Source organism: Papio anubis, chromosome 2 (genome assembly GCF_008728515.1).
Source record: "Papio anubis isolate 15944 chromosome 2, Panubis1.0, whole genome shotgun sequence".
NCBI classification, from domain to species: domain Eukaryota; kingdom Metazoa; phylum Chordata; class Mammalia; order Primates; family Cercopithecidae; genus Papio; species Papio anubis.
Window position 1 is genome coordinate 57,045,812 of NC_044977.1, and position 23,948 is coordinate 57,069,759.

General features: G+C 39.0%; 1 protein-coding gene across 12 annotated transcripts in view; it reads right to left on the minus strand.

Annotated features, from left to right (window-relative positions):
• GRM7 (glutamate metabotropic receptor 7) overlaps positions 1 to 23,948 on the minus strand; it is an 888,361-nt gene that overhangs the window by 24,469 nt on the left and 839,944 nt on the right. For 6 of the 12 annotated variants that reach the window (XR_004181781.1, XR_004181778.1, XR_004181776.1 and 3 more), the window contains one exon: positions 8,520 to 22,934. The exons of 3 other annotated variants lie outside the window; for them this stretch is intronic. The gene's annotated coding sequence lies outside the window, so the exon portion shown is untranslated. Of the gene's footprint in view, positions 1 to 8,519; positions 22,935 to 23,275; positions 23,491 to 23,948 lie in introns of those variants that run through there. 3 more of the 12 variants (XR_004181802.1, XR_004181780.1, XR_004181779.1) reach the window with 3 other exon arrangements.

The window sequence follows — 23,948 nt, forward strand, 5'->3', positions numbered from 1 at the left end:
TTTGAAGAAATTAAGACAATCCCAGGAAGATGTGCAGTATTCCATCCTTCCACACTTAGAGTCTTTGTGCAGTTAGCACCAGTGGTCAGAAAAGTGAACCAGAGGCCCTTTCAGAATTCCCACCTGAGCAAAAATAGGTTAAATAACACTCAACCTGCCTCATCAAGTAAACAGAGTAGAGTGCTATATTTTTGAAAATAAGGATTTCAATCATGTAAAATGAAACAATGGGAGGATTCAGGAAACCCCAGGTCAACCAGAAAATTCAATAAATCTCAAACACACAATTTCCCTTGCTCACTCCTTAAAGTGTTATTGGAATTGGTTTGAATGAATCTGCTTACTTTTCAACTGACTATACTGATGTCCTGTAAATACAGCCCAAATATCAATTTCTATAACAGAGCCAACCATAAAAACAAAATCAGCAGCATCATTCAACCCATGGGAGTAGGATGTCCAAATGTTATGTATTCAGGCTAGACTGGGGCTGTTTATTTCATTCTATTTTTGCATCATCTGTGACACTCTATGAAAAAACTCAACTACTGCTTTGTCCGTGCCATATTTTCTTTTTCATAAAAACCTATAGATGCTTTCCCACTTCTTAATATATGCCCCTGGCTTTGAAATGTTGACAAGTAAAGTACTAAATATTGGTATCACTTTTGCTGGAAATAGTATTGGATAATGTTCAATTTACAAACTCTAATCTATATTCTGAAAAGTATTATTTTCCCTGTAGGCGGAAAGAAAGGAAAATGAGGGCAATAAATGTATCCCAGCCCTTAGGTTACGGAACAAGTTAGTTATAGAATGACTGTGGGGAATTGCTGGCCAAAGGAGTGGATGCTTTGTAATGGATTGTAAGAAGGAGACAGCTTGTGTGCCAGTAGCAGAATGCAAATGGACGTAGATACAGCCATCCCAAGTGTCTCTGAACAAGGAAAACATCCCCTACAGCATGATTAGAAAGCTCTCTTTTGGCCAAAGCTCCAGACCTTTGAATTAGACATTGGCTTTTCTCAGATACCCCTGCATTCAAGACAGGTGATAGGTTCCTTCGGAGGGGAGAGCCTGGTGGTGCAGGAGAGAAGGCTGGCAAGGAATTAGATGGGGATGAGGATAACACTGGGGAGGAGAACCTGGCTTGGGTTAGGGAAGGGCTGCTGAATCCCTGCAGCCTCTTTTTAGGAGGAGGTGGAGATGAACAGAGCAGGAGAAGAGACAAAAACCCACAGTGGGAAGTGAAGAAGAAATAAGAGAGACAAATGATTCAAAAACTAAAGAAGGCTGAATTTGAAACCTTTATGTTACATTTATTTCTCTCTGTGTATGCCAGATATATGAGTGGAGTGTTCATATGTGAGATTCAGGAACCCAAATGTGGGGGGTCTGGATCCCTGTTCTGCCATTTAACTGTGTGACCTTTGGCAGGCTGGTTAACCTCTCTGTACTATTCAATAAGAGTTTATTTAACTCTTTAATAAGAATAACAATGGAACCTACTTATCGAGTGGTTCTGAGGATTATATAAGTAAAGTACTTAGTAAACACAGACACTTAGCAGACATTTAGTAAGCACTTGCTATTAGTATGTCAGTCCTTGATAAATATATGTTACCATCTCTTTCCTCCATTGCTTTTTGTTTTTAATTTGTTTGGAGACAGGGTCATGCTATGGCATGGAGTGCAGGGGCACAATGATGGCTCACTGAAGCCTTGAACTCCTGGGTTCAAGCGATCCTTTTGCCTTAGCCTCCTAAGTAGTTGGGACTACAGGCACATGCCGCCATGTCTGACTAAATTTTTATTCATTTATTTTTTATTTTTGTAGAGATGGGGTCTTGCTATGTTGACCAGGCTGGTTTCGAACTCCTGGCCTCAAGTAATCCTCCTCCCTTGCCCCCACAAAGTATTGGGATTGCAGGTGTGAGCCACTGCACCCAGCCACCATTGCTTTCTTTTTGTCATAGATAGAGAGTAGAAGATGTGGTACAGATAATTTCCTATTGGGTCATGCAGTGAGAATTCCTTTAATCCTTACTAAAGCTGAAAGTGAGAAGAATCAGCTATTTATCTCCCAAATTGAAAGGCATGTTTATGTTCCTGCAAGAGCCTTGAATGCCATGCTTTTGGCAAGGAGAAGCCTCGGTTCAGCCATTGCTTTGGCTGGGAAGAGAAGCTACCAGGTGGGTGACTGTTCATTGCCATTGGCATGAGAACAAGATCAATTTAGCATTTTGCACCTGCAAACCTTCATAGGTGGGAACAAAGCTATGTTCCAGTTCAACACTGTTGCACCAATAGACCTCTGGTCTGTGATGGTGTCCTTTGGACTTCGAAGGAAATGGACTCTGTTACAGGACCCAAACTGTTCCTGGATAGAGGATTTATCCACAGAGGAAGTTATGTGCTGGTGAGCTCTTGGCTGATACAGCCAGGCTGCTGAGTAGATATATGCACACAAAGTCAGCGTTAGGCAGATTGGGAGAGAAAACTTGTGCCAAAGAGCATGTTTCAAACTGTAATGTGTAGAGGAATCACCTGGGGATCTTGCTGGAATGCAGATTCTGACTCAATCTGCAATGGAGCCTAAGTGAATGCATTTCTAACAAGCCCCTGGTGACACTGATGCTGCTGGTCAACAATCTAAACATTCAATGTAGCGAGGTAATAGGGGACATTTCTAGAAATTCACATCATTGTCAAGTTCTGTTTATCACTCTTGGCCTTGTTGGCACACACAGTTTAGAAGAGAACTGGCACTTTTCACATGACTGTTTAAATCTGGAAATTTGAGATAACTGAAGAGAACCGCTTGGATTTTATTCTTTGTTTTGAGATTGGAAAGAGTTGCCTCAGTTGTCCTACTCTTTACTACATATGTGTGAAAAGGCTTTGTGCAAATATCTTCTCCCTCACTTTGATTTGTTTAATAAAGCCTTCAGGTTAATTCCAAGCCTTCGGGATGGCACAGATCTGTAGAGTGTTTTGTTCTCCATCCCAGTTTCTTTCACTAGATAACCTTGGCAATACATATTCATTGAAATGGGATTTAAACAACTCAAAACACAAAAACAGAAATGCATGCTTAGCTGAGATTGGTTTTGCCTTTCAATTTTGCATCACAAGGCCTGATGCAAGTGGTTCCCTCTGCTTACTTTCAGTAAAGAAGAGACTCTGTGGATGGTTCTTAGGAATGCCCTTCTTTTTATTCCATCAGCTACTTGACTAAATGTGTGCTTCCACTTCTCAGGCAATGCATGGGTGGATGTCTCAAGGCGAACTCAACCCATTGCTTAAAAAAAAAAAAAAAATCCACGGCTCTTCCAATTGAGAGCAACCCAGGAGCAAACTCTGTTTTATACCTTTCTTTCTTTTGCAGTTGTACAATTATTATGCTGTTAACATGCATTATTCAAATAATTTTATTTGGTACTAATCCCTGAACTACTCTCTGAGCTGGCTATTAATGTCCCTCTTTTAAAATGAGAAAACCCAAACTCTGATCAGAGAATTCATTCAAGGGTGCTGTAGAAAGTGGAGGTAGAACCTGGATTTACACTCGTATCTGCTCTAGAGCTCTAAACTCTTAATACTACTTGGAGTTTGACAGGGGCCACATTATAGATTGAATTGTGTCCCCTGAAAAGATATAATGAATCCTGGCCAGGCATGGTGGCTCACATCTGTAATCTCAGCACTTTAGGAGGCCAAGGCAGTTGGGATCACTTGAGGTCAGGAGTTCGAGACCAGCCTGACCAACCTGGTGAAACTCCATCTCTACTGAAAATACAAAAATTAGACAGGCATGGTAGCGGGCGCCTGTAATCTCAGCTACTTGGGAGGTTGAGGAAGAAGAATTGCTTGAACCTGGAGGCAGAGGTTGCAGTGAGCCAAGATCTCACCACTTACACTCCAGCCTGGGTGACAAAGCAAGACTGTCTCAAAAAAAACAAACAAACAAAAAAAACCATTTCTATTCCTCTATCTGTGAATATGACCTTATTCAGAAGTAGGGTCTTTGCAGATATAACCAAGTTAAAATGAAATCATACTGGATGAGGGTGGGCCCTAATCTAGTGATTGACATCCTTATAAGAAGAGGAAAACTTGGACACAGGCAGATGGACACAGAGTGGGAAGGCCATGTGAATGAAGACAGAAGCAGAGATGGGAATGATGCAGCTACAAGCCAAGAATCGAAAGAACAAGAAGGACCTCTACTAGAGGCTTCAGAGGAGGCACAGCCCTGCTGCCCCCTTGATTTCAGACTTCTAGCCTTCGGAACTGTATCCAGTTCATTACACTTTCTTTAAGTAACACAGGGAAAGTAATAGAGGCCAGGATTATACACGCAAACCTTTGTTAAGTGTGTAGATCTTAGGTTAAGTGTTCTTACCACCAAAAAAAATTAACAAAAAATAAAACAAAAATCAAAACAAAACCAAATACTTAACGAGGGTGAGATCTAAGGAAACCAGCAGCAGTGGGGCCTGTTATTAAGTGAAAAGGTACTTAGGTCTACAGCAATTCAGGAAAGAGGGAAGGAGAGAAAATTTAGTTGAGGGTGGGAGAAGAGGGAAGGATCCAACGAAAAAGTGCAAGGATAAGAGAAGGAGAGGGAGGAGGGAGAGAGAGAAAGTTATCTTTACACAATAGGCCTTTCTGCTGGGTGCAGCCTAGGATGCCACCAGGTCAGGGCCCCAGCACAGTCCTACAGCCCCCACCCAATCTGTGTTAACAAGGTATCTAATAAAGGCATACACTTCATAGGTCTTATTTCTATATTACACATTATGAGAAAGGTGTGGTTTACTTTCATTCATTTTTATAAATGTGAAAAGTGAGGTCTAGAAAGGTTTACTTGCCCAAAGCTTCCTAAATGGCAGAAGATGGAGCTGGGTCCCTTCTGTCTAGCACTCCCCTCCACTGCCCCTGGCATGGGGAACAGGAAGGCATGCCCCGCTAAGGAGATCGAGTTTCTCCTGGAGTGCCCATAAGTCAAAGGCAAAAGACCTGTGGTGGGTACAGTGCAGTCTGCTACGGCTCAGTCATATGTCATGATGACAGAAATGCTCCTTTTATGACAGTCACTAACTGCAGAAACCTTGAAATATCTTCTTGGGCCTATTCATTGGTTTAGTTACAATGTAGCTCAAGTGGGTACAGGAAGAACAGGAGGTAAGCTGACTGTCTTTGTGCTCACTGTTTTGGGAGCATATGAAACACCTTGGAGTGGCTTGTCAGGTTCTGCTCTTCACAGGCATTCCCCATTTGGAAGGAGCTCATCTTTGAAAGGCGCGCATGGGGCCGCATGTGAAACACACAGGCGAGGCATCGGGAGAACTAAAAGAACGCGGATAGAGAGCCATGGCCCAAGATCGGTGGTTGATTCATTGATTCAGAGTACAAAGCTTTGGTGCCCTCTGAGTTCCAGGCACCACGCCTTTGAGAAATGCTATAACTGGAGTTAGAGGTGACTTAGGTCACATTACCCTTTGGATTACAAGGCTCCGATGGCTTCGCCTTAATCTTTGGAACAGAGACTGAATTCTTCTCAATGCCAAGTGGGCCGGTTTCTACCTGCAACTCTGACCTCATTTTGTTCCACTTTCCTGCTCGCTCACTACACTAGCCTCCTTGCCATTTGGGTGCCCACTAAATCTGTACCTGCCTCAGGGCCTTTGCACTTGGTGTACGTCAATCCTATCTTCACTGCCCGAAATACCTTCCCAGGTATCTTCCCATGGTTTGTGTTTGTGCCTTCTCATCATTCAGTCTCATCTCAAATGTCACTTCCTTGGTGACATCTTATCTAAAATAGCAACCCCCACTCACAGTCTATCTTGATACACTGCCCTTATGATTTTCTGCATACACATGCTTTATTTATCTTTCTTTCTCATTAAAATGTAAGTGCCACTTGGGTAAGGATTTATCGTGGATACCACTGTGTCTAATACTTAGGGACCACTTGCCAATGATGGGTTGAATAAATGAAACAGAGCAACCAGAATAAAAGTGTGAGAGAGGTAGGTTCAGGGCTGTGTGAGTGCATAGTAGGGACATTCCTGTCTTAGGTAGTTAAGATCAAAGACATGCCCAGAGAAGGTGACTCTAAGCAGAGTGCTGAAGGCAACGTGAGCTTGAGACAGGTGAAAAAGGTGGGGAGGATCTTGGCAGAGACAGTGATACATTTGCAGGGATAAATACTATTTCACATGATGGGGTGGAGATTATGGCATTAAGAATTGGGGAGATAAGACTAGGGCAAGATCTTTCAAGAGTTTTATACCCTGTGTTGATGAGTTTGGGTCAATATATTCTACGCAGTGAAGGAAAGAGCCCAGCATCTTCTGGTTTGTGAAGGTTACTGGGGCAGAACTAATGCCTCAACTTTCCTCCACCCTGTCATTTCTTAGTTAGAAGCTGAGAAATGAGGGTCAGTGGAGACAGACAATCAGGCTGTATTTTCAGAAATACTCGGTGGAGCCTCAGATTTATCCTCTGGTATGGGGCTCAGGTTGGTTTCCTGATAGGCTCCTTGTGCACCGTCTGGCAAGGTTCCAGGAATGTGAGCGACAAGGCAAAACAAGGCACCCTGAAATTACCTATAATGAAAATGACTGGTAATCTCCAGCGATTACTGTGTTTGTGAGTGACAGGGCTGCACTTTGTGCAAAATCTTTTGCTACAGCAAAAACAGGTCCTGTGGCATTTTCAAGTTGAGGTTTTTGGAGTTTTGTTTTTAATGAAAATAGCTTCAGATCTTTAGCATTATGCATTCTTTTGCCTTCATAATGAGTCTGATTACAGATATCTAATGTACTTTTTGAAGAGATATGTGTGTAAGTCTTTAAAAATATAAACCCAAGTTAAAATGAAAGCAATAGCATAATTCTTATACTATTAAGAACAGTATACATTTTATACTATAGTATTATGTTTATATATAATAATACATACACACTCTCTCTCTATATATACTTATGCATAGTACTTATATACTATATTTATAATACCAAGCAGTGGGACAGCGTTCAGATTCCAGAAGTCCCACCCACGGCCTGTCTGAACTCTTGGAGCAACCACAAGTCACAGGAAAAAAGGGAGCTTGGGTCAGGAGGACGCCTAATGTGCATTCCAAGGCTGAAATATGGGGAATGAAAGGTGGACCTGGGTAGCCTAATCATTTGTCTCCACTGATACTTATTGTCTTCTGTGGAAGGCAGCTTCCTGTAATGGAGATAAGGGGTCTAGAAATAATCGGGCACATTCCCTGCTCCCCAACTCTAGAAACACAAGTTCTTCCAAACCAATGCAAGGAGTTTTGGGCTGTGTTTATTTTTCCTCGAGTTTGAGAACACTGAACTGCTTATTGAAAGCAGAAATCTTCACACTTGTTTGGAAACCTTACTCAAAGGAGTCCTACTAGGAAAACTAAAATATACAGTGAATGATGGGGAACTTGTGGTTGACACAGAGAGGAGGAGCCCACTCAGCCACCCACATCCCCTCACTCTCTGGTCCACTTCCTGGTGACCCTATGCCATTTTTCTATCAAAGTTTGTAAACAAGAAATACATGCCTGCATGCATACACATAATTTTAAAATTATATATAACATATTTTATATAATTATTTTTTTACTTTGTGTATGTATAAATTATTTTGACTAAAACATAAATGCCACATGAGTAAGGACTTATCATGGACACCATCCTGTCCAATACTTAGGGACCACTTGCCAAAGATGGATTCAATAAGTGAAACAGGACAATCACAAAAAGTTGAGATTTTCTTCAGAGGATGGATGTTGCCTTTGACTACAGAGGTGGTGGAAGGAAGTGGAAGGAGATAAACAATGTATCAGAGGTACAAGCCATAAGACGTGGTGATTGAATTGACTTTCAATTCTACTTTTCCACAGTCTTCAAAGTCTCAATTGTGTGTGCATACACACAATTTATAAATTATATATAATATATTTTATGTAATATTTCTATTTTTATATTTGTTTATATTTATGTATAAATTACATTTATTTTTTCTGATAAAGAAATTCTACCCTAACCCCAAGCCAACTCACATCTCATCTGAGGTACTTCCCTGGGATCCTACCAGGCTGCTGAGAGAGCTAGGGAATATCAACCATAGGATGTCGAGATGTCATGCTATACGAGTGACTGGTTACCAACCTCTACTACTGCCTTCAAACTCTCCATCCCGATTGGTGCCTGTCCCTCTTCCTGGCAAATTCCTTTGCTCTTATAAATGAAAGTTTAGGTTCACTCTCCAAACCCTATTACCTTCCTGTCCCTGTACCTGCATAAGGTTAAATACACCTTACCCTTTGTGTTCTCCAACAGACCATGACCTTCCTCTCTGGCAACCCCTGATCACTTCGAGACACGGATCAGGTGTCACCTCTCTCAGGAAGCCTCCTCTGACTCCCTCAGGCAGAATGAGGACCTTTCTTCTCCCTGGGCCTACAGCACTCTGTGCTTTCCGTGCAACTGGTCAGTCTACAACATTTGTGATATTGTTTTTTTGCCATATTTGCTTTTCTATGCTATTATTTGATGACTGTTTTCTGTATATTAACCTTAAATCAACTCATAGTTTTAAGGAAACTAGGCTTTATATAACAAAGTACATGAAAGCACATGTTCAAAAATAAAATAAACGAGACAAAAACCTCACAAAGCCAAAACCTAGCTAGATGGTATTGGGATTGAAGGTTTGAAAAAAAAAAAAAAGATTTGGTGAGGCAAATAAAATGACAGAAACCAGTTATATCCTGTAAAATCCTATAATTATATGAAATTAACCAAGATGAGTGTTCCATGATATTCCCAATTTTATAAGTACTCAAAATTCAATCTCTGAATTTGGAAGTTAAAAAAACCCTTGCTTTATAGAGCATGGAAAGTTAAAAAAAAAAATGGAAAGCTTTACAGCAATATGTTCTATTGTGGTGCCACAAAAGTGAACTCTGGTAAGAATGAAGTTAAATGGCAAACGGGGCAAACTATGAGCATACAGCACAGGAGAGCACGGTAAGTAGACATGTGCAATGGTTCCGGCTTGGCCAGAGAAGCCATAGTTAAAGAAAAGAACAAGAGAGCTTGGAATTTTTGTGGCAGAGACAACAAGTAGTAGACTAGTTCCTGGGGATGTTTTAGAGGCATCTGGTGTAAGATATTTTGGAAATTTCTGGTGATCCTAAAGACTCCACCATCTGCTGGTGTTTTGTAAATAATATTTTCATTTGTCTTTAAAATAAATGGTTTCAATTATTTAGAAAAGTAGATGCCAGGCCAGTGACTGTACCAACTTAACATGGTGCTCTTGATGATTGTGTTGTCACTTAAGCATTATTCAAGAGTCAGTCTCCGTGGAAACTACCCGATTGTAATGAATGGCAAAGCATACGTGGGCAGTCATGCTAAACAGGAAATCATCCTGCCTGTCAGTTCCCTGGTGAGTTTTCCTCAGATACAGGAAGGGAAGACCTTAGAATCTGGCCCATTAACTGACTCAGTGGGCAAGAAATGACTAAACCAAGAAACTCAGACTATGGAGAAAGGTTAAAATGCTGAAATGTAGCGCAACTTCCTTTTTTATCAATCTTCTCAAGAAATGCATTTTTCTCCTAGTTGGTCACAGGAAGTAGGATATTTGAGGCTAGCAAGGAAGGAAAGATAGAGAAAGTAGTTTTCTATCTAAGTGGTGCAAAACTTAGTTCTGGGCAAGGTCATATGTAACCTCAGTTAATTTAAGCTGCTTATTATGAGAAAAGTAGCATCGTTTTTATAAGCTTATACTCTCATTTCAATGCAGTATTGATTTTTAACTTCATTTCCACTACTAGTCACATAAATCATTTATTTTTGATGTTATTGGTATATTATACATAAAGAATTTAACCTTTCCCAAAGAGAGGTCTGGCTCCTTGGAGACGATCTTTGCTGGTCTGGGTGCCTCCTCCTAGCCAGATAGTGACAATGCGATTTAGGGTGGTGGTTGGTCATGCAAAAAATACCGCATTGTGAGTTATGGCAGAAGCTTTGGTTCACATGGTGTCAGTCAGCCTAAAGACTGAGTTCAACCACATAGGCAATTAATCAATCATGCAAATATAATGGAGCACCAATAAACACTCAGAATACTGAGACTCAGTGAGCTTCCCTGATTAGCAATACTCTGTGCATACTGTCACACAAAGATACAGAAAAGTAACATGTCTGTGACTCCATATGGAGAGGACTCCACATTTGATACTTCGCTTGGACCCTGTCCCATGCACTTCCCTTGGTAGATTTTAGTCTATATCCTTTCCCTGTAATAAATTGTATTGTTAGTATAACAGCTTTCGTTGAATTTTGTGAGTCCTTCTAAGCAAATTACCAAAACTTAGGGTAGTTTTGAAAAATCTCCTCCCCAAACTTGCAACTAGGGATGGTCTTAGGGTGTGTTACTTTTAAAGTTTGTAGCTTGCGTAAATTCTTCACATACATACAAACTACAACCTTCTGCATAGGGTCATACATATAATATATAGACAGCTGGAGATATCTTTGTAAAGATCTCAAAATAATTGGCCTTGTGTATTGGAGAAATTTCCCTGTACTCCATAGTACAGATAAATGAGCAAAAAGACAATCAACTGAATTTGGGCAATATGGCTTTACAAAGATACAACCAACCTACTTGTTTTTTCTATGTCTAGGGCTATAGAAGTCAATCTGAGTATGTAGGTAAGCTCTGAAGTTCAAGTCAGAGGGATTTATTATGGGTGGTAAAGTGGAATTGAAAGTTAATTCATTGCCACTGTTGTTGCTTTTACCTCTGATACATTGTTTATCTCCTTCCACTTCTGTCCTTCTCTACCACCACCTCCATAGTCAAAGCCAACATTGATACCTCAACTTATGAAATATTTCCAAGCTGAATTGTTCCATGTGGCAGCTAAAGTGATTTAGATACATAATTTAGATCATAGTGCTCTTTATCTTCTCACCTTCTGTGATTAAAACTCTTAAATGTCCTCCCAGTGCTCTTAGAATAAAGTCAAAACATTCCTGAATTGGTCTGCAAATATTGGTGCCACTTGATGCATATTAATTTCCCAGGCTTTTTCTTGAACCACACTTCCTGAGGCTCTCTTATCTCTGGTCACACTGGCCTTTCTTTGATCTTTCACATTTAGCATACTCCTACAGCATGGTCTTTGTACAAGTTCTCTTTGTCTAGCTTTCCCACCCACTTTGTGTTTATTAATGCCTACACATTGTTCACACAAACCTTTCTTTTAAGAAAGTTGCTTTTGATCTCTGTAGCTTTGTTTCATAATTCCTTCTACTTCTTATTCAGAGGTTTTTCACAGTTGCAGTTTTGTATTTGTTATCAATTGGTAACCTGTGTCCCCAGCTAGAATGAGTGGTTTGGATTTGGGTGGATCCATGGTTCTGCACTTTTCACAATGACCTCATGTCATTTTGATGCAGGTAGGCTTCAGACTAAACTTTGTTTAGATAATGATTGTGGGGTAGGATGCTGGCAGCTGACACTCTGAAATTTTAATTAGAATGAGTAATTGTAGAGTAAACATTGCCACTCAGAATCATCATTTGTATCTAAGAAGTTCTTTCAGATGTTGTTTGCCCTGGTTGATTTGTCCTGATCATTTCTTTCAACAAAGAGCCCTTGACATTCCAAGAATGACATGGGTAGGAGAGTTGGCCAAGGTGGTGCCATTTTGGGCTTCAGTAATGTGTAGAGTATATGAGATACTGATCCCTCTAGACCTTGGCACAGCAAGTCAAGGCCTGGGGTAACCTTGCGCATCATGTCTAGCCACCACAAGCCTTGTATGGGGTCTTGAAGGCTTCTCAAACAGAAAAGGAACTGGCAATTTGTCCCAGGGTTTCTATAGCTAAGCAGAACAATTAATGATGTACAGCTCTTGCCATTCTGCCATAAAGTGTGGTCAAGGAGTTTCTCTATCCACCTGGACATGAGGTTCAGTACATATGTTCCACTGCCCACGGTGGACAAGAGCCCTATGGAGCTCTAGGATATGCCCAGAGAGCCAGGCAGCTGAGGACATTAGGGAAAGATAGCTGGATGGGTATTCTGACGGGTCTAGGTCCAGCTGCAGGTCCATATATTTGTGTTCACGTATATATTGAATACTTCTTTCTATTGTAACTGATGTACCCTTTCAGTAGCATCCTGGCTATCTGCATGACAACAGTGCAATGTATTCAGCAAATTAAAATATCATTATTTTAAAAACTTGAAAGAAAAAAAGCTTGGATAGGATTCAAAATTAATTCATATTATCAAAAGACATTTTGATATAACATTTTTTCAGTAAAAGAGAAGCTATTGGATTGTCCAAATATAAATTCAACTGTTACACATTTCTGAATTGTAGAAAAAAATACTCTCAAACTTTTTATCATTCACTCAATGTTTTTCATTTATGTTCTCTATAAAGAATTTGAAGAGAGTATCATCAAAAAGTCTTGACCAGGAAATTTTTTATAACTCTTTTATGCATATAAATTGATGTGAAATAGCTGTTCATGAAAGCAATCCTGAGTTTTCTTTTAAAACGTTGAAAATATTAGGTTTTGAAGTTTGATACAAAATAAACGTTCAACCTCTTCTTTAAAACTTTTGGATTTAGTAATCATACTTAAAAAACAAGTGATTTTTTTTCAGCAAGCTTTACATACATTTCCCCAAATCCTCTTCAGTTTACCCAGTGTGCTTTACCAATGTTATCATGTTTTATATGCACTAAGACATGAAAAATCACTGTTTAAATAGATGCGTAGAATGGACAATCTATTAAGTCTGTTTTGTGTGCTGGTCAATAGAACTCAGCAGAAATGATGGATGAGTTTAGAAATTGGCTGCAAGGAACAAGGGCTTCTTATTTTGGAGACCAGATAGTATGAAGGGACAGTTTCATTTTGACAACTGCTTATAGGTAATCATTTTTGAAAATGCATTTTGTATGTGGCCTCAAGATACAGAACTTGGTGCAAGCTTTGTGAAATCCATGTGACCTTAGTAACTCATACAACCTCTCTAAGCCTCCATTTCTGCAGGTGCCAAATGTATATTATAACAACTAGCTCAAGGGTAATTGTCAAGCATGGATGAATTATCTTTGTAAAATGCTTAGTATAGCACCTATACCTAGTAAGCAAATGGGAAGGACTGGGCCAGATGGGCCCAGTGGTAGTAGGTTCCCTATCACTAGAAGTATTCAAGCATATTATGGAAGATCACAGTTTTAGACTGACACAATTACAATAAAATCTTTAATAACCCTAAGATCCCCTGTGTAGCTGAAACTCCCAGATTGGAAGTGGCAGAGCCATGTCTAGAATAAACACCACAGCCATCCACCAGATTAAAAAAAAAAAAAAGTCTTAATGTGAAATCTTTCAATGAACCCTCATAAGAATTTTTTAGTAAGAATGTTGATGAGGACCCTTGTCTTTCTTAAGAAAGAACTTACAGTAGCATGCATTGGACTTACTTGGGGGGGGGGGGGTTGTTAAAACAACACATTAATGGATCTCATCCCCAGAGTTTCTGATTCACTAGGTCTGGAGTGGGGCCCCAAAATTTGCATTATTAATAAGTTTCCAGACATTGCCAAGACTTCTGGTCCTAAGATCAGAGTTGAGAACATTAGAGCAATGCTACATTGGAGCAATGCTTCTTAGTTCTAGCTGACGTTAGATTCACTTGGGGAGATATTTAAACTTATAGCTGTATGGAAACTTACCCTAAACCCATTACATAGAATCCTGGGTGACAGAGCCCAGGCATGGGTGTATGTTAAGAGGTGTCCAAGTGATTCAAATGAGCAGTCAGTACCGAGAACCACAGAGAGAGAATATCCATATTTTAGCTAGTGATTGTCTTGCTACTAGATCCTAATGTTGGATTAATTTTTTCATTAGTTTTTGTTATGACTGTCTTTCTCTTCTGTATTTCAGTGTATTTTTTAAAATGTCACAGTGACATTTGAAAAAAGTGTTTTTGTACTCTGAGACTGTTCCAATAAGTTGCATCCCATCCTCTTCCTAATTATTCAAGAGCCGACTTACTGTTAGCAATTAGATGAAAATCTGTAGCCTGCAATTAAGATCAGTATATATGACAGTGCAAATGGACTTTGAATATTTTATTATTTATGCTTGTAATACTTTAAGTGTTTTAAATCATTGTACTAATAAGAATAACTTAAAGCATCTTTTAAGTGAAATTATAACTTGCAGTATATTTTGTTTCCTAAGACAGAAACACCTTTAGATAACAATAGCCAATTGAATTGCACCAAGTTTTCATATTTAAATTTTAGTGTAGTTATATAATGACTCTTTGAAGCCAGATTAAAATGCTTATGACTAGTGGACTCACATCTGCCATAGGGGTTAGGTTTTTAAATCAGCATGCATGGCAAAGGTTGTACATCGTCAAAATTTTCTTTCAGAATCCTTTAAATCTACATTATCCAGACTGTGCTCCAAAGACCAGCAGCATGGGCATCATCCAGGAGACTGTGAAAAATGTGCAGTCTCCATAACTTATTGAATCTACACCCACAGTTTAACAAGATTCTTGGGTGATGGTATGGACATTAAAATTTGAGGAGTATTGCCTTAAATTATTCATTAATCACTAAGGCCTGAGACTTCAGTAGCTGAAGAGCCCACAATTATTTACTCAGTTTCTCTTTGCAGTTTTGTTGAGGCTTCATTCTTCCTTTTGAAGTGGAGGCCTGCCTCTAGTTTGAACAAGGAAAGTAGGAAGAATAATTATTTTCTTTACATCCTTCCCTGCTCCCTCCCTTTTCTTCTATATAGACTTCATGTGGTCCAATGCATGTTAGCTGAAAATGCATGCATTGAAACTCCATTGTCTTTTATATGATAGTGTAAAAAATGGTTTGCCCATCTACCATAGGCTTGGTGACGAAGATGCAATGGCAAAGAGGAAAAAACGGTTCCCACTGTCATAGAGCTTAGTGTCTAAAAATGTCTCATTGAAGATCATTAGTGATTAGCAGGCCTTCAATGCACGAAGAATACTGTGTTCTGTTCAACTTAGTGTTCAGTTTCCAAATACCTCTAGTGAAGAATATCTTCTATTAGGAATCCCTGTGAACTGACCATCCACAGGGAGTTTTCTGAGTAAAGCTCCTACCATCCTACCACCAGTTTAACTACCCTCCTTCAATTCTTACTGAGGCCTGAAGGAATGACTCGAAATAAAGGCAACCACTGGTATCTTCTGTATGAGCTTCCAAAACGAGGCCTCCAGTGGCCAAGGAGAATTAATGGCATTGGGAAAGAAAAGCATCTTTGGAGAAGACTGGGCAGCATGCCAACAAGGTCCCCTCTATTGTTATGCCAAAGCTTCTCACTCATGCCCAATCCCAAGCATGTCTCAGGATGCTGGCGGTGCCAATTCCACATCTTTTATCGGCAGTCTCCAAATATTCTAAACAATTTCATGCATCTGTTCCCTGGGGGAAAGGGGGAAAAGGGCTTCATTTTTCACTGCCCTCATGAGATCTTATTGTTTCCACTTTCTGGATGCTTGCTTTCTGTTAACTATCTTGAAAAAGAAAGCTTTTCACTTATGAAGGGAAGGAAAGAATGACTTGTGAGATGAGAACTGATCACCTCTTAAAACTATTTACATTCCTGCCAGCTGCTGGCTGTCCTTAAAATGCTGCAAGATACTTGTAAGTGTCCTTTATTTTCCTAACAATGTGTGGCAGATGTTTGGGGTTTCATGTCTTTAAATGCCTTTCATCAGTGCAGAAACTGCATTTCCTGGTGGCTGTTATCCCCATACAATGGCTGTTGTATAATGATTTATCGTGTTTAATCAGAAATTACAACTTGCTTCTGAATAAAAGGAACAAAGCACATATTACAGGATATTTATGACTAAATCTATTTACTATTTATGAAGAATCTAAAAGCTTAGCAATCTCCTTCAAAGACAAACTGTCAAGTTTGAAAAAACCTCCAGCTGTTTGAGATTTCAAATCCTTAGCAGAATGACTGATCTAGACTGAGGCATTCTATTTGAGTATCTTTTTTTAAACAAAGCTGTTGAAGACAATTTTCTGTTATGTATTGTCTTTACTACAACGCAAGCTGAGAGCTTGGTGGTGTTCCCAGGAGAACTGCTGATGTTGAGATGCTTGAATCCTACAATTCCAGTTTCCACAGTCCTTCTGGCTGTCACTGAAACCAGAGAGATGTGTTGTTGGGAGAGGAAGGCAGGTTTCTGCCTTTAGTTCAGGGACATCCAGAGTCGCAGGGATGTGCCCTTGTTGAAAGCAGGTTGTTGTCTTATCTGAACACAGAAGAAATTTCTAAGAGGTTCCAAAGGAGACCTGATCTCCTAAAAGTCCTAGATGATTCTGCTAAATGCTAGTTGAGAAGGGATGCCAATTTCTGAGTATCAGCTATGTATCAGATCACATCCCAGGACTTTAGCTTGTGCCATCTCACCCAGTCTTGAAATAACTTGCTTACAGAGGGTCCTGTATCCCTGTGTTGACAGATGAGGCAGTTTAGATGGGAAGATGTTTGTTTCAGACTTATGCCAGGTCCAACTCCAAAGCCTATAACTCTGACCCTAGACTGGCTCTCCAGTCAAAGATGCCTCACTTGCTTCCTCTGGGATCAGAAAACTTTTCTCAGGCAATCAAGTTACTTTTTTTTTAAGAAAAAAAATCTATCTTCAAAACTATAAAGTTAGCTAGAAGCTTGGAACTGCACTAGATTCAAAATGCTCATAGCAGTCTTATAAAGAGGGCTAAGAAAATAATTCTTTGTAATCCTTCCCAATGAGTTGATAAAGAAAAAAACATTAGGAGCCAAAGTAAGTAGTAGAAAAGAAAAAAATAAAACATACTAATTTTTGAAAATGGATAAATGTCATGATTAGTTCAGTGTTGTCTACTCACCAACAGAGGTACAGTTCAAATTAGATCCATTTGAACCATACATTTTCAAATTTAAAAAATTGTTTGATAAAAGTAACTTGTTTGTTATAGAATTTAGAAAGTACATAGGCTTTTCCTTTCCTAAGAGCTACTCTAAATACATATCCCCTTGGTTTGAAATGTGTATGTAGAGAGTTGAAGGAAGAATACTTCTATTTTTTCCCATTGTCACCAACTGTCTAGTAAATATTCCTGTAGAGATGTCCTCTCTAAAGTTTATGTAATTATGTTCACATTTACACGGTGACCTGGGGTCTGATGATAGAGCTTTTTCAGAAAACTAGGTGGTCAGTTTTTCCATAGATGTAGAATCTTCCTTACCTGAAATCAAACTTGGAGTTTTGAGCTTTCAGGTCAGGATTGACTGTAACCCAGGGACTACTAAGGTGAAGTGGTTGCCTGAACTTTTGCACTGTTCTGAGAGATTACCCTTTGCCATCTGTAGCTTTGGAATTTTTGAGCATAGATTTCTATAAAGTCTGCAGATAATCCTGCTCCTAAGCTAAGATCTCAAAAGTGTGTAGTCTCTGACAATACTTCCTGCCCTAGTGCTTCTGCATATTATCTTTTCTGCTACTCCTCGGTTGTAACCCGTTGACATTTTTCTCTATATAGAGTACATTCCCATAGCCTTCAGAAGAGAATTTGGGAATATTCACGGCTGAGTTCTAATTGTTTTCTTCTGCTCTTCTCCAGGCTTACCCATCATATAGGAGCCCAGTGGTACTTAACTGGGAGTAATTGTGCCCTCAGAAAACATAGGCAATTTCTGGAGATGTCTTTGATGCTCAACATTGGGATGGAAGTCAAAGATGTTGCTAAACATCCTACGATGCAGTGGACAGCCCACTGCAACAAGAATTGTCCAGGCCCACATGTCAGTAGTGCCATGGTTGAAAAGGCCTGTGGTTTAGCTATACTGGAAAACAGACCTTCCACAAACACACCATGTATTTACCTACCACTGGGAAGTAGTCCATTGTTTAGAGCATGATTTCTGGGCCCAGATGGCCTGGGCTTATCTCCAAGATCCTCTAGTTATCAGCTGTGTGACTTGGAGAAAATTATTTAAAATCTCTGTACCTCAGTTTCCTTATCTGTAAAAGTAGCCTAATGATGTCTATCACATACAGTTGTGTAATTAAATGAGTTAATACATATTAAGTACACAGAATAGTGGCTGGTGCATGAGAAGAACCCAATATGTGCCACACAGCATGGCTGCCACTACTGCTGCCACTTAATGCATTTGGACTTTATTTAGGATGATCCCTCTGCCCAGAACACCCTCTCCCATATTGCCTCATGCTTTAAGCCATAGTTAGACTTTCCCCTTGCAAATGGCCCCCTTCAGTCCTCTTTACATACCTCTAGTTAAGTCAATGTATAGTACCTGGCAAGGAGTAATTTGTTCTCCCTTCTGCTTTTAATTGCAAACTCTTGGAGGAGCTGCAGCTTGTTCTATCTTGGCCTTCCATGCAGAGTCCCTAACAAGAGTAACCACTCCGTAAATTAATAGCAAACTTTTCTTTCTTTTCAGACTTAATATAACCTGTTTAGTAAGCCTCACAGGGCTATTTGTTCGAACACAACAAGCCTGGTTTTAATTGGACATTTGCAATTTCTTTATAACTCCTACAGTAATGGTGGAACCTCCTTAACAGTTGGCACTGAAAGCCGAAAGCTGAGTGACAGTGCAGAGTGTAATGCTGTTTCCTCCCTCAGACACAAGACAGACACTCATCTTCAGCTATGCCAGCCTTCTGGCTTTGGGGAGACATACACCATGAAGTGCTATGTGGAGTTAATAATTCACTCCTCTTTTAAAGCTGCCTATCTTGATTCTTCATTCTGGCCTGAGCTAGATAAGGCAACAAGTGGCTCCTCGCTGCTGCTGATCATCTATGAGTAGAAGAAACCAAAATAAATTTGTATCCTGCATTGTAAATCTGAATCTTCTATCATGAGATAACATTTGTTGTTCTCTCCTTGGCTTAAAATTAATTTTTTCAGTTCAAAAATATTACAGCTCTTTAATGAAGAAATGCTGATGCACAAAGGGATCAGAATGGGTTCTAAAACTTCTGTCACTAATACCTTGGATCATTTTCTTCACCTCTCTGAGCCTTACTTTATGCTTCTATGAATGAGGATAATGACACCTACCTCAGTGAGATACCCTGAAGATAAAATAAGATGCTGAATTTGCAAGCACATAATAAAACAAAACTACAAAATGTTACACAAGGGCAAGTTGAATACAATAGTTAATTGATGATGATGTAATTTTTAAAAATTAGGTATAGTTTTCTTTTTTGCCTATTTTGTCCTTCTGGACACAAATTCATTGATGCTGTTTTATTGAGGAGATTGAGAAGTCAATATTTATTTAAATGTATAGCTTGTATGCAAGTTCATGGAAAGAATGACATGGTTCTTTCTTTCTCAATCCCTTATCTGGCCATTTAACAGCTTGAGTTCTGTCTGGAGTGAGCACCTGAGATACTGAAGGAGGTTTATCTTTAGCTGTACTCAACCCGATTGATAGAACTGGCCTGGAACTGGGATTAAATATCTTTTACTGGCTCTTCTTACTAGCTTTCCATGCTAGTTTTAAATAAAAGCTCTCCCAACATATAAACTGATAGCAGAAACTCCTCTAGCTAATGTAAAATATTATTAACTATTCATGATTCACATAAAACTTCTGATAGCTGAAAAATAGCCATCTTCAGTCCCTTGCCTGTATTGTTTTTTCCTTCTGAAACATTTACAAAGCAACTGCCAGACAATGTTGCCAAGGGCTAACCATGCACAGAAAAAAATAAGACACGTCAATTTTGACTTTTTAGAAAAAGAGAATTTTCCAGCTGACACCAGAATCTCAAAGTTGGCCAATCCAAGTGAAAAGTGCTTGGAAATATTCTGTTTAAGGTTGGGTGAAGCCTCTGTTCATATCCTGGAATATTTAATTTGGCTTTTCTGTTACTGAGGAAACATGGCATGATGAGTGAATATGCACATTACTTCCATTCGGGTGGTGACTAAGAAAACCATTCTCCCTTACATACAAAGCCTTACTGTAGTCATTCTCTACGTACTGACCACAAACAAACTTGCCATCTTGCCTCCTTTTCAAGAACTAGGTTCAACTATAGAATGAATGAATAGAAAAGCATTATAAATAGCTTGTGAAAGGAATTGGGGAAACCTTCTCAACTAAGAGAACATCATTTCTGATAAACTATTTTTGTTAACTCACAGTATATACTGTACACTCTACAATGTAAATGGCTTTTTACTAGAAGCTACAAAAGAAATGGGTCCAAACACTCTTGAGAGATGTATAGATAATTCTTATAAGCAATGGGAAGTATTAAGAACAACAGGAACTCTTTTATAAAGGACATTCTTATCCCTCTTTTTACCTTCTCTAAGTTGTGGCTCAGTGCTATTTAATTTTTGTCATAACGGAAATGTTCTCTAACTTTGTAGTCCAATATGGGAGCTGCTAGCTATATGTGCATGTTAAGAACCTGAAATGTGACTTGTGCAAGATTATTTAATTCTAATTAATTTAAGTAGCCACAAGTATCCAGTGGCTACTGTATGGATTGACAACTATACTTCAGTTGGTGATAGTCATTAAGGAGTAACAACAAATTATTTAGCATTCTATTACATGCCAATCACTGTTTTAAGCATCATGTCATATACATTAACTAATTTAATCCTAATAACTGCCCCATGTGGTAGTTACTAAGATTATACCAATTTTACAGATGAGAAAACTGATGCGCAGAGTAGGCAACATGGCCACATCACAATCTGGAGAATGACAAAGTTGGATTTAGAATCCAGGTATATGGGCTCCAGCATCTTCAGTCTTAACCTGGGCACTAGACTGCTTCTCCATAAAATCATGGTTGATTTATTAACAGCAATAGTTATTGAAGACTATCCTGCTCATTTTCACTATCTGATTGTGCAGAAAAGCATAGAAAGCATAAATGAAGATTTAAAAATCATATTCTCTTTGAGGACTTCAGGGCTAAAAAAAAAAATATGTAGACTTCCTTGGCTAAGTGCCTTGAAATGATTGCATAAGACGTATCAACACACTTTGCCTACAAAAGGCCAGGCCTTGTGGCCAACTGAGTGCAGAAAAAAGGAATGTTGACCCAGCTCCTTATTGAGTGTTGTCATGGTGATTCAGCTTTAAACAAAGGTGATGCTATGTTTTTGTGCTCCAGTAACAGAGCTCAGCAATTAACTTTAGTTTTATTTAGTCTGCAACACCAGATTGGAGAGTCTCTTGAGAGAGGACCTTGACATAGCTTCTCACAGTACTAGCCTACAGAGGGGTGACTTCTTGGGTACATGGTAGATCCCACTTGTGCAATAAACCCAAATAACTTTTCAAAAATCAATCATTTTAATACCATGAAAAACACTTTGCTCTGTAAGTGATCACCATCACATCAATGCCATACTGCATGTGTTTCTTATCAAGGACAATTTAAAAAATAAAACTGTTTCCCAAACCTGGATGTGCATCAGAATCACTGAGAAGCTTGTTAAATACAGGTGACCTTTTGATGCCCACAAGGTTAGGGGAACAAATGATTTAAATTAGACTGAAGTATAAACTGAAATGTACTTCAGAAGGTTTGCTTTTGGCAAATTTTCTGCCATACAAAGGATTTTTAAAAATTGGTCATTGGCGTTTCCTTAAATATCTGAGTACTAACAGGTACTAATTTTTAAACCATGATGGTGAAAATGTTGAATGTATTTATGCCTAGAGTTAGGAAATATGTGTTGTGTTATGAAATTAAATGAAAACTAAGTGTGTTTAAATGTGATTTCCCAGATAGCTCATTTGACAATACAGCAAAATTTTGACTTTAAGGCACCATTGCTCCAAAAATGATCAATACTAAATAGGTTGAAGACAAGACTGGAGATGTATTGATATTTCAAGATGTATTAGGAAATCCTGCAGGTTATTCCAAACAAAAATTAGATGCAGATGGATTGCTTGACATTCTTAAACTTTATTATGTGTGTGGTACAGGAAGACAATGGGTACAAGAGACCAAATAGAAGAATATCAGATGGGAATCTCCAAAATCCTTTCCTAGAGGAAATAGAAACAGAAAATCCAGTTAATTTGAGATGACACCATCAAAACACTGATGGTTAACATTTGAATTGCCATTATGCTAAATTCTGATCTAAGTCCTTTACCTTTATTTATTTCTCACTATTACCATATGAGTTGATATTTTGCAGATAAGGAAATTTAGACACAAAGAGATGATCTTTTCTAAAGAATCAGCATTTTCTTGCTTGGCACTAATGATAAAGTTTCACCTACTGATACCTTATTTGATTTTCTTTTCCTGTAAATGGGAATGGGTCAGAACCCCCTATGAATGCTACTCTTCCTGCTGACTTGACCCAGAATAAACTGAGAATCCAGTACCCAGGAAGAGACTGGCTTTTCAGTATTGCATCACAGTAGATCACAATAGATCACAGTAGGGATCTCTTCTTCATTTGATGTCACTGATGTCTTCCTTAAATAAAACTCCTAGACAAGATTCTAGTGGGCCATGATCTCAAGACATCTCTGGTGCAATTTCCTTAATTATGCTGGAATATTAAGAGGATGTTGCTGGCATGTGATGAGAACTGCCCATGACTAAACTCATGCAAACAGGATAAGGTCTCTTTCATTCAATAAGTTCATTGGTGGGCTGGGTAGCAAAGCTTCCTTAGGACACTTAGAAGGACAGATACTTGCCTCAGACAATCACTTGACTAGATGCCAGTGCAGATGGTCAATTGCAGTTGCATTTCTCACCTGAATAAAAACAACAGCTCAAGTCTCAGTCTGGACTTTGGCAGACCACGGGAAATTAAATGCAAATGAAATTTGCAAGCATGACAAAAATGAGGGCAAGAGGAATTAAGTTCCAAGAACAAAAATGTAGCATTTTTCATGCTAACCCTAGGAGGCCAACTTAATCAAATTTTCAGCTCAGACTGATAATGACCCTGGTGGCCAGTTTCTTTATAGAGCTTTGCGATGGCAAAAGCAGAGAGAAAAGCAGGTGATGAAGGGGTGGGGGAATTAGCTTTTCACATTTTTGTTCCAGGGATTTGCCATTTTTTAATGCTAGCAAATCTTCTGAGTTTAGTTACCTTTGCTCATGTTTCCATGCCAAACTTGATTACCTTAAGCAGAGGTGAGTCTGCTTATAACCATCTGTATATGAAGACCCATGGCTTGAACTCTGAATGGCTAAACTTCACTCAGGATGACCAGTAGATGTCAAATATGATCATCAATGGATTTCAATGAATTCTGAGAATTAAACATTTCCAGTTCCAGCAGATCACGTTCTTTGTAACAGGAACTACAGTGTTTAATTTTTTAGACCATCAAAAAAAAAAAATCCAAGAGGAAGTGAAATTATATCCAGTGGTCTTTGCAATACCATAAAGAAAAAACAAAAAAAAGTAAGATGCATCTCACTCCACAATGGCCCTGAAGTCAGATTATGTTTCCCTCCTTGAAACCCTGGAGGACCTATCTAATTTTTAGCAAACTGAGGGCCTCTAGAATCAACTTATGAGAACAAGAAATGATGGCGAGATAGATGATGTAGACTGAGACATTTCACCCTATTCCATTCCATTTCAGAAAAATTCATTAGAAAGACCTCTGGCCGCAAGATCTGAGTACAGGTGTCTACTCTGCCACTCATTGATGTGTGTTACTAGGAAGTTAATTCACTGCTCTACGTCAGTTTTCACAACTTTCAATAAGACCTGCCTCAACAGATAGTTGGGTACATTCTAAACTTTGCAGCAA